Below are 10,751 nucleotides of genomic sequence, written 5' to 3'. Positions count from 1 at the left end.
ATACTTAACATAGATGGCGCCGCGTATCGCGAGCGTGTATATTAAAAAATGTCGATTGGCAGAAGCGGCTCTCAGCGCCGAAGAGAAACGATCTTCAGCTTCCCGAGACCAAAGTTGCCGGATGCGGCTGAAGAGAAGGAAGGGATGAGCGCCCAATTTTTCCTTCGTCTCATTAGCTCACGTAACATCCGAGAATAGAGTGAGTTTCGTTCCGTCATTCCGAAATCACTTCGTTTCTCATCGCCCGGGGTAGATTTTTTCTCGTTTGTCAACAAAATAAGAATAATGCGTCTTCGATAAAACACGCTTGTTTCGAGCGTCTGTGGGGGCCGGGGAAGACTAAAGACGTTACATCGATAGTCGCGGCCGGTGATGAACTAGCAACAGGACTAGTTAATATATCTTTCAAAAATCGGTGAAACCAAGCGGAAAGCTTCAAGATCGTCGTTGAAGTACGATCCTAATCCTCCTCTTTTCGGAACGAGCTGATATTGACGAAAATCGTACTGGCAAAAGTGAGTAAATTTCAAACTTGTAATTCCGAGCGTTGGGTGACGCGTGATGTCGCGGTGGGTGGAAGCGTGGGCAACGGCTGAAAACGACGCTTAATTTTTGCGTCCAACGGTACAAACTTCGCGATTTAGTTCGAAACTTATAGTCAAAACCCTCGTATTTCGAGTGGTCAGTAACAGCTGTTTTCCCTCGCTATCGGAAAATAGGATAATTATGGGCTCAATTTCTAATTAATTTATGGATAGTTAAATCCATCGCGCTTTCACGAATTTGCATAATTATACAGGGCTGCCACACGCCAGGGAATTTAAAAATGGGCCTAAAAATCGGGAAATTTTAAGAATATCTAAAGAAAAGTCAGGGACTTAAGGTAATTTTACTCTAGAGCTATGGCAAATTCTTTTATTATTTATATCCGTGAACTCTTAGACTAGAGCTATGCTAACTATTAATTAGAGCATTGAGAGGTTTTTAAAGTTGAAATAACATTTGTACTGAAATATAAGTTTCATTAAATTTATAAATTTCTGATAAATGTAACAGTTAAAAAGTATCTAATTGTGGCCTTAAAAAGTCCGGGAAAATAACCTAAAATGGTCAGGGAATTTGAATCTGAGAATATTTTGGCAGCCCTGTTATAACGTTAGGATAAATCTTAACCATTACCAGCGCTAAAATGATTCAAGAAAAAATAACCGTAGTATTTACGTAACAATCTGAAAGGGTTGCAATTGGGGGTAGCATATATAGTTGATGTTCTTTTATCGAAAGCCCATGCCCTAAAAACAGTAGCTGTCAGGGTTGAGGGAGGAGGGATAGAAACTTCTGTTAAAGGCTGGTTTTCACTAGGGCAAAAACGCCACGACGATGAACGTCGACGCGAAAAATTTCCGTTAGGCCTAATGCAATATATTTGCGTCGACTGTCACCGTTGTGGCGTTTTTGCCCTAGTGAAAACCAGCCTTAAATATTGAATAGCGGTCGCTTCCTCACGATTCAGTCAGTCCATCAAAATAAAGTCCCATCAGATTAATTTATAAGCGGTGGGCTTTTTGCCGGCTTCTCTAACACCCTCCCACTGGCTTCATTCTCGCTGAACGACAACGAAGTCTATTTTTAAGCGCGGCATTTGAAGGAACCAAGGTTAAAACAACAACTCGTTAAAAAAGAGAAAAACTTATCCACCCTCCGATTACGCAAAAATAATAAACACGCTATTTCCACCAGCGTTCTCACTTATGAAAATATAAGTAGGACATGGAATTGATTTATAAGATGCCATTAATCAACTGCAGCTGAAGTATTAATTTAAATAGGGCTAAACTGCGCGAGGATATCTGCTGGAAACTACGTTGAAACAAGAATGCATTTAAGCTACGTTCACACTTACCCCTAAATTCGCTTCGTTTAGATAGCTGGCTTTTAAAACCAATGTGAGAAATCGCTTCGTGTTGGTTCGGGAATCAACTCGTCCAAGTCAGTTCGCTTAGATCGCTTTCAAAACGACAAGGCGGGGAAGTAAAATTGCTCGTATTTTCAAAAATAATGGGGATAAAATTCTAAACAATGTCAAATAATATTACTATATGTATATTAAACGTGATTAACTAATTGTTTTGGGATACATTTTAGTATTTTCAAAATTCTAGTCATAATTTGAAATGGCGTTAAGCCTTGGCTATAAGCGAACCGGGGTGAAGCGATTTCGCACGTGTGAACCAAGAATTATCGTCGGCGGTCAAAACAGGCATTCAAACCGACCTAAACTGGGTTTTAGGCTCTAGTGTGAACGTGGCTTTAGTCTTAAATTTCAAATAAATGTCCTAAAATATCTAATCCTGGGGTTTCTTGTAACCATCGCCATCTAGTATCGCGTCCGTACGACTCGATAATTAGCCTTTTCAGTTTAAATAGAGCCGCGTAGCGGCCAAAGCGATAAGTTAATATACAGCTTGATTTTATATAGCAAAGTCGTTTGCTTAGCAGACCAAAATCCCGCAGTTTATGAATTTCCCGCGTTGGCCGCCAGGCGGTTCTATGTAAACTGAAAGGGCTAATTAGAACTGACGACGTTCATACTGTCACCGTTTCTGTCCGTATATTCAATTATGGCTGCGTTTAGTAACTCAACAAAAAAGCTCATCTCTGAATTACGGAAGAAAGTTTCTGTACGGGTTTGCTGTATTTCCACTTCTGACGTCACTTTGTAACGACCACGTCAGAAGTAGAAATCAAATTGGAATAGTATTCCGATCCTATTTCACGATCTCCTCTAGCAGATAGATCATAAAGAATGACGTCACTAGTAACAAAAGCGTACCACAACCGTTTGACGTCACGAGTGGAATCGCTGACTTCGCAACACGTCACGATGCGCGTATAACAACCTCTTACGTCATCAATGAAATCGCATTCGTGGTTTAGACTGTTTAAAGTTCAGTGAACGCCGCGCCGCTTGTAATTTAACTATAAATTCCAATTTGAATTAAAGTGAATAGTGGTGGTGATGCCAATGGTCTTGATTGTACGTAGGGGGTGCAACGTCGGTAATTTATTGGCCCGCTTGGCTTTTTGTTGAATGGAATAACATTCGGGTTGGGCGTGGGTGGGTTCGAAAGGGGGGTTGGGGTGATCCGGAAAGAGATTCTGACGTCATCATAACACTTGGGCGGCAGATTCCCTCGAGTCTTTTTGGTTCGCGTCCATTACCAATGCGAAGAAGCCCAGGCTTAGTGGAAACCCCCTTATCAGTCAACTAGGGCTAAAAATAGAATTTATTCTCTTTTTCTCCTCCCCATTTACGGCCCCCCTTCAATCTTCTAGATTTCCTGCTTTTTTGCGGCCTAAAAAAGTCGCCCTCTCCCTTAGTTTATTTCTGCTATATTGAAAAGACCACTAGGGTTTCGAAAAGGGCACGGGTTCAACCAATTTGCTGGGTACCAGCATCTCTCCTTCGGGTGTACTTTTTTTATATTTATCATAATTGTTGTTGTGGTCAGTGCCGTATTTCCGCCTAGGCCAACCTAAGCCGTGGCCTAGGGGCTCATCCTAGGAAGGGGCCCTCCAATGACCGTAATTACTGTATTCGAAGGCATAAATCTATAATATCAATCGTAAATTATATTGCAGAAATTCCTAGGTAGAAGATTTTATTTTAAAATTACCAAAATTTCTGCCTGGCAGTTTACGGACGCAGCCTTAAATCGCAATGTTGCATAATTATCGCGTATTTAGTCGACGATTGTTAAGAGCTTTTATTTAGTAATATAGCCGTAGAGCTCAGACTTCTACGCTTAATCAGGGAAATTCAGGCACAGCCTACTTCCAGGGATAAGAGTAAATGCAGCGCGTGAAAAGGGGGCCCAGACTCCTTATCTGCCTATGGGTCCAGGATCTCCACGTCCGGCACTGGTTGTGGTCCTCGCGGTTTTAAGTTATTGATCCAAGTGATTATCGTTTAAAGCGTTGCCTGCGTTATTATAAAAGACCCGTGCACGGTGAAATCTTGGACGAATAATTACTGGACTCGAAACCTAAGCAAAATCCTCGGTTCCACAATTAACATCGCCCGTCAGCGCACCTACCGAGAGTATCGCGAAATATTTCTATCCAAATACAAAACACGTGCCTTAAAATGTCAGATGACCCGCATTCCGTCGTCTGCTCCGCTGTTTTTAATAGAAGTGAGGGTTTTGGAATTTTAATATGCTTTAGATTATTCAGTAATTATTGTATTGTTATAAAAATGAAAGGGTAATGATTTCATTCATTTAAATAGAAAGTTCGCTTTCATGTTTTTGCAAATATAGTTTGTGTGAAGGCTTAAGTAGATTATAAATTTAAAAATGCCTAGTCAAAATGGAAATAAAGGTGTAAGCTTCGACGACAGTGACGAGCTAAGAACGCTAGGCCTAACGTCGTCCGCTAATATTGGGCACGTGTTTATTATGTGGATAGAAATATTTCCAATACTTGACACTACGGCGCTACAAGCGGCGCTATCGTAAAAGCACCAAGCGCGCCATTTGGTTTCGAGTCCAGTAATTATTCGTCCAAGGTGAAATTTCGCTCTGTTCATTTCTAGCATTTTACTTTGCCAATTCTGGCCACTAGGTTGTCTCGTATCTTGACTCCGTTACCTAGGCAACATCTAGGTTTCATCTTTGAGAGTTAAGATTCCCCGAAGAATATAACGTTTCAAAATGCAAACTGTAGCGTTATAACAAATTTAGGATGTAGTTTACCTATTTTTAGCTTCTTTTCAATTTAAATAAATTTAATATTAATTGTTGCTTTGTAAAATGTTAAGCCTAACTTTTTGAAAACCCCTTATAAGGTACTGATCAGAGAGCGAAGTCGGGATCACTAGATAAATTGGTTGTGATTAATTTGTTTCTGTAAAATAAAATGAACAAATAATTGAAATGCGCTACTTTCCAAGACAGAGGAAATTTTTAGCATTGCGCTATGCTCACCCGCGCTTCGAACTCCGAAGCTCCTCTGGCCACTCTAGCGCGTGCTCGTAAGTTACAGTGACGTAATAAATACGTTGATACAAGAAGGTCAAGTTATTTGATAGAATTAGCTGTATTTTTCTTAGCTACTGCGAAAACGCGGTGACGGCGCGCGTCAATACAAAAATCTAGGTTCTTTCGTGTCTAAATAAGCCTTTCTATTAAGTCATTACGCTTGCCGAACTTGTTTTAATGTATCGCTTTCGTCCCGAGATACGTAGGAGCTTAGTTCAGTTCCGTTTTGAAGGTGATATCTTTATAAAAAGGGCGACTTGTGCAACTTGTTGAAATGTTCATAATTTTAATGAAATTTATACTATATTTTCCTTTATTTTTCCAAAAACTATCTCCTATAAAATCCTATCGATTAAAAATTTCTTTTAAGATTTATTGAGTTTTCTGTGGTCACCCGGCTTTCATTTTTTTCTCAAAATATTTGTAGTCTAACTAAATAATAGGACGCCGTGTTATCAGTCTTGTACTGGTTGGAAAACCTGTTTGTCAGCAAAGGCTGGTTTTCACAATTGGCATACCGTCGACGCAAAAATTCCCGTTAGGCCTAAAAGGTTTAGTTTATGTTTTGAAGGGAGGTCAGACTTGTGGTTTCAACCGACCTCTTTCGTTTGTCTCCAGTTACGTTGCCTTGCGTTGTTGTAAAATTTAAAATCACCGATGATATGTTTAGAGCAGAAATCCGTCAGTCTTGTTTATTTTTAATTATTATTTTAATTTTCATTGACTGCCAGTTTTTACCCACGAAAACGTAGTTTCAACCCTGGACGAAAAATTAGCGATAACACTACGGTAGACTGGGTGTGACACTAGGGTTGAATGGGTGTGACACTAGGGTGGAATGGGTGTGACACTAGGGTTGAATGGGTGTGACACTAGGGTGGAATGGGTGTGACACTAGGGTGGAATGGGTGTGACACTAGGGTGGAATGGGTGTGACACTAGGGTGGAATGGGTGTGACACTAGGGTGGAATGGGTGTGACACTAGGGTGGAATGGGTGTGACACTAGGGTGGAATGGGTGTGACACTAGGGTGGAATGGGTGTGACACTAGGGTGGAATGGGTGTGACACTAGGGTGGAATGGGTGTGACACTAGGGTGGAATGGGTGTGACACTAGGGTGGAATGGGTGTGACACTAGGGTGGAATGGGTGTGACACTAGGGTGGAATGGGTGTGACACTAGGGTGGAATGGGTGTGACACTAGGGTGGAATGGGTGTGACACTGGGGTGGAATGGGTGTGACACTGGGGTGGAATGGGTGTGACACTGGGGTGGAATGGGTGTGACACTGGGGTGGAATGGGTGTGACACTGGGGTGGAATGGGTGTGACACTGGGGTGGAAGGGGTGTGACACTGGGGTGGAATGGGTGTGACACTGGGGTAGAAGGGGTGTGACACTGGGGTAGAAGGGGTGTGACACTGGGGTAGAAGGGGTGTGACACTGGGGTAGAAGGGGTGTGACACTGGGGTAGAAGGGGTGTGACACTGGGGTAGAAGGGGTGTGACACTGGGGTAGAAGGGGTGTGACACTGGGGTAGAAGGGGTGTGACACTGGGGTAGAAGGGGTGTGACACTGGGGTAGAAGGGGTGTGACACTGGGGTAGAAGGGGTGTGACACTGGGGTAGAAGGGGTGTGACACTGGGGTAGAAGGGGTGTGACACTGGGGTAGAAGGGGTGTGACACTGGGGTAGAAGGGGTGTGACACTGGGGTAGAAGGGGTGTGACACTGGGGTAGAAGGGGTGTGACACTGGGGTAGAAGGGGTGTGACACTGGGGTAGAAGGGGTGTGACACTGGGGTAGAAGGGGTGTGACACTGGGGTAGAAGGGGTGTGACACTGGGGTAGAAGGGGTGTGACACTGGGGTAGAAGGGGTGTGACACTGGGGTAGAAGGGGTGTGACACTGGGGTAGAAGGGGTGTGACACTGGGGTAGAAGGGGTGTGACACTGGGGTAGAAGGGGTGTGACACTGGGGTAGAAGGGGTGTGACACTGGGGTAGAAGGGGTGTGACACTGGGGTAGAAGGGGTGTGACACTGGGGTAGAAGGGGTGTGACACTGGGGTAGAAGGGGTGTGACACTGGGGTAGAAGGGGTGTATCACTGGGGTAGAAGGGGTGTATCACTGGGGTAGAAGGGGTGTATCACTGGGGTAGAAGGGGTGTATCACTGGGGTAGAAGGGGTGTATCACTGGGGTAGAAGGGGTGTATCACTGGGGTAGAAGGGGTGTATCACTGGGGTAGAAGGGGTGTATCACTGGGGTAGACTGGGTGTGACACTAGGGTGGAATGGGTGTGACACTAGGGTGGAATGGGTGTGACACTAGGGTGGAATGGGTGTGACACTAGGGTGGAATGGGTGTGACACTAGGGTGGAATGGGTGTGACACTAGGGTGGAATGGGTGTGACACTAGGGTGGAATGGGTGTGACACTGGGGTGGAATGGGTATGACACTGGGGTGGAATGGGTGTGACACTGGGGTGGAAGGGGTGTGACACTGGGGTAGAAGGGGTGTGACACTGGGGTAGAAGGGGTGTGACACTGGGGTAGAAGGGGTGTGACACTGGGGTAGAAGGGGTGTGACACTGGGGTAGAAGGGGTGTGACACTGGGGTAGAAGGGGTGTGACACTGGGGTAGAAGGGGTGTGACACTGGGGTAGAAGGGGTGTGACACTGGGGTAGAAGGGGTGTGACACTGGGGTAGAAGGGGTGTGACACTGGGGTAGAAGGGGTGTGACACTGGGGTAGAAGGGGTGTGACACTGGGGTAGAAGGGGTGTGACACTGGGGTAGAAGGGGTGTGACACTGGGGTAGAAGGGGTGTGACACTGGGGTAGAAGGGGTGTGACACTGGGGTAGAAGGGGTGTGACACTGGGGTAGAAGGGGTGTGACACTGGGGTAGAAGGGGTGTGACACTGGGGTAGAAGGGGTGTGACACTGGGGTAGAAGGGGTGTGACACTGGGGTAGAAGGGGTGTGACACTGGGGTAGAAGGGGTGTGACACTGGGGTAGAAGGGGTGTGACACTGGGGTAGAAGGGGTGTGACACTGGGGTAGAAGGGGTGTATCACTGGGGTAGAAGGGGTGTATCACTGGGGTAGAAGGGGTGTATCACTGGGGTAGAAGGGGTGTATCACTGGGGTAGAAGGGGTGTATCACTGGGGTAGAAGGGGTGTATCACTGGGGTAGAAGGGGTGTATCACTGGGGTAGAAGGGGTGTATCACTGGGGTAGAAGGGGTGTATCACTGGGGTAGAAGGGGTGTATCACTGGGGTAGAAGGGGTGTATCACTGGGGTAGAAGGGGTGTATCACTGGGGTAGAAGGGGTGTATCACTGGGGTAGAAGGGGTGTATCACTGGGGTAGAAGGGGTGTATCACTGGGGTAGAAGGGGTGTATCACTGGGGTAGAAGGGGTGTATCACTGGGGTAGAAGGGGTGTATCACTGGGGTAGAAGGGGTGTATCACTGGGGTAGAAGGGGTGTATCACTGGGGTAGAAGGGGTGTATCACTGGGGTAGAAGGGGTGTATCACTGGGGTAGAAGGGGTGTATCACTGGGGTAGAAGGGGTGTATCACTGGGGTAGAAGGGGTGTATCACTGGGGTAGAAGGGGTGTATCACTGGGGTAGAAGGGGTGTATCACTGGGGTAGAAGGGGTGTATCACTGGGGTAGAAGGGGTGTATCACTGGGGTAGAAGGGGTGTATCACTGGGGTAGAAGGGGTGTATCACTGGGGTAGAAGGGGTGTATCACTGGGGTAGAAGGGGTGTATCACTGGGGTAGAAGGGGTGTATCACTGGGGTAGAAGGGGTGTATCACTGGGGTAGAAGGGGTGTATCACTGGGGTAGAAGGGGTGTATCACTGGGGTAGAAGGGGTGTATCACTGGGGTAGAAGGGGTGTATCACTGGGGTAGAAGGGGTGTATCACTGGGGTAGAAGGGGTGTATCACTGGGGTAGAAGGGGTGTATCACTGGGGTAGAAGGGGTGTATCACTGGGGTAGAAGGGGTGTATCACTGGGGTAGAAGGGGTGTATCACTGGGGTAGAAGGGGTGTATCACTGGGGTAGAAGGGGTGTATCACTGGGGTAGAAGGGGTGTATCACTGGGGTAGAAGGGGTGTATCACTGGGGTAGAAGGGGTGTATCACTGGGGTAGAAGGGGTGTATCACTGGGGTAGAAGGGGTGTATCACTGGGGTAGAAGGGGTGTATCACTGGGGTAGAAGGGGTGTATCACTGGGGTAGAAGGGGTGTATCACTGGGGTAGAAGGGGTGTATCACTAGTGTAGAGGAGTGGGTTTTACTAATTAGCCATTATAAAACTGACGAATAGTATTCAGATACATTTGATTTGACGCAACACATTGGCCGAAAATGTGTCCAATTGTTTGCTCTAAAGCGTCCCTAAATAACACGTGATAGAGCCACATTCAAATATAATTTGGAAACGCCGAGTTCCTTATAAATAAGGATTAACCCTCTGTTGTTAAACACGGAAGATGGAGATTTTGGAAACGGTTGCCACGACAACGGCGAGTTACGAAGCCTAAAACTACGCGGTTGTTGAAATACGCTCTCGGAGACAAGGAAGACCTTTAGCTAGCGTCGTTTCATTATCTGGCTATATTTATCCCGTAATCCAAAAAGAGCTTAAACAGAGAAGTTAATATTTTCCACCCACTTATTTCGATTTTTTTTTCACTAGCTCCTGTAGAGCTATTTACCTTTCAATACTTAGATCTTAGTTACCGCCCACATCCCGAGTCTTACTCCCACGTTGGAACATACCGGAGATGCGTAATTCTATAATAGAACCATCCCACTATGGTACGCCACTGCAGTTTCTCTGGAAAATAATTAATTGAAAGTCAGGCTAAAATATTTTTCTCGTGTTGAATAAGTTGGTGCGTAGTTAAGAACGGGGATATATGTGTAAAGTTTAATATATGCGATAAGATCTGAAATTAAAAATTGTTTCGGTCTACGAATTTAATTTAATTTAGGTCTAGTATTTTATAATTAAATTTTATAAGGATTCACATAGAAGCTAACTAAAATTAGAAATGCATCTAAATAATGACGTTGCAATATTATTAAGCCGTTTGTTAATTTAGATTTACATTTTTCAATTTTAATTATCATGCAAATTTTATTATTTTAGAGTGTTCATAATAAATTTTGATTTAAGTTTACAAATATAGTAATTCAAATTAGCAAGGCTAAATTACAAATGCTAATTAAATGTAATTAATTGGATTAGTTTACGTAAGTAATGCACTCAAAATTGAAACATAAATTACTTTTTAAGGGTTTTAAATGTTTTTAACTTTTTATCGATATAACATACTTTAAACATTAATTAGTTTAAACAAGTCTAGATGTTTAGTTTTACTTTCAGATTCGAAAAAATGAGGCGAAAATTCCGCTTTATTTAAATTTGCAAACAATATATTAGACTAATCATGGAATGAAACCTTTTTTTATTTTTTTCGGAAAAATACGGAAAATTTTCCAGAAAAAGGTCTCGGTCATTTTCCGCGGAAAATTTTCCGAATTAAACACTAATTTAAAGTAAAAATTATTTATCAATTTGTCAAGAAAAACAGGCATAAAACCATAAAATTAATAAATAAAATTTATTATAATCAATAAAAATCGGATTTAAATAAAATATTTAAAAAAAATAAAAAAAATCAAATAATATTAT

General features: G+C 43.9%; 1 protein-coding gene across 3 annotated transcripts in view; it reads left to right on the top strand.

Moving 5' to 3' along the window:
- Nucleotides 1–115: 115 nt before the first annotated feature.
- Dgk (diacyl glycerol kinase 1) overlaps nt 116–10,751 on the top strand; it is a 193,722-nt gene continuing 183,086 nt past the window's right edge. For all 3 annotated transcript variants that reach the window (XM_090158525.1, XM_090158524.1, XM_090158522.1), the window contains exon 1: nt 116–515. The gene's annotated coding sequence lies outside the window, so the exon portion shown is untranslated. The remainder of the gene's footprint in view (nt 516–10,751) is intronic.

Source organism: Leiobunum rupestre, chromosome 9 (assembly GCF_980474605.1).
Source record: "Leiobunum rupestre chromosome 9, qqLeiRupe1.1.hap1, whole genome shotgun sequence".
NCBI classification, from domain to species: Eukaryota; Metazoa; Arthropoda; class Arachnida; order Opiliones; family Sclerosomatidae; genus Leiobunum; species Leiobunum rupestre.
Note: the sequence above shows the minus strand (reverse complement) of the source record. Positions and strands in the feature narration are given on the sequence as shown.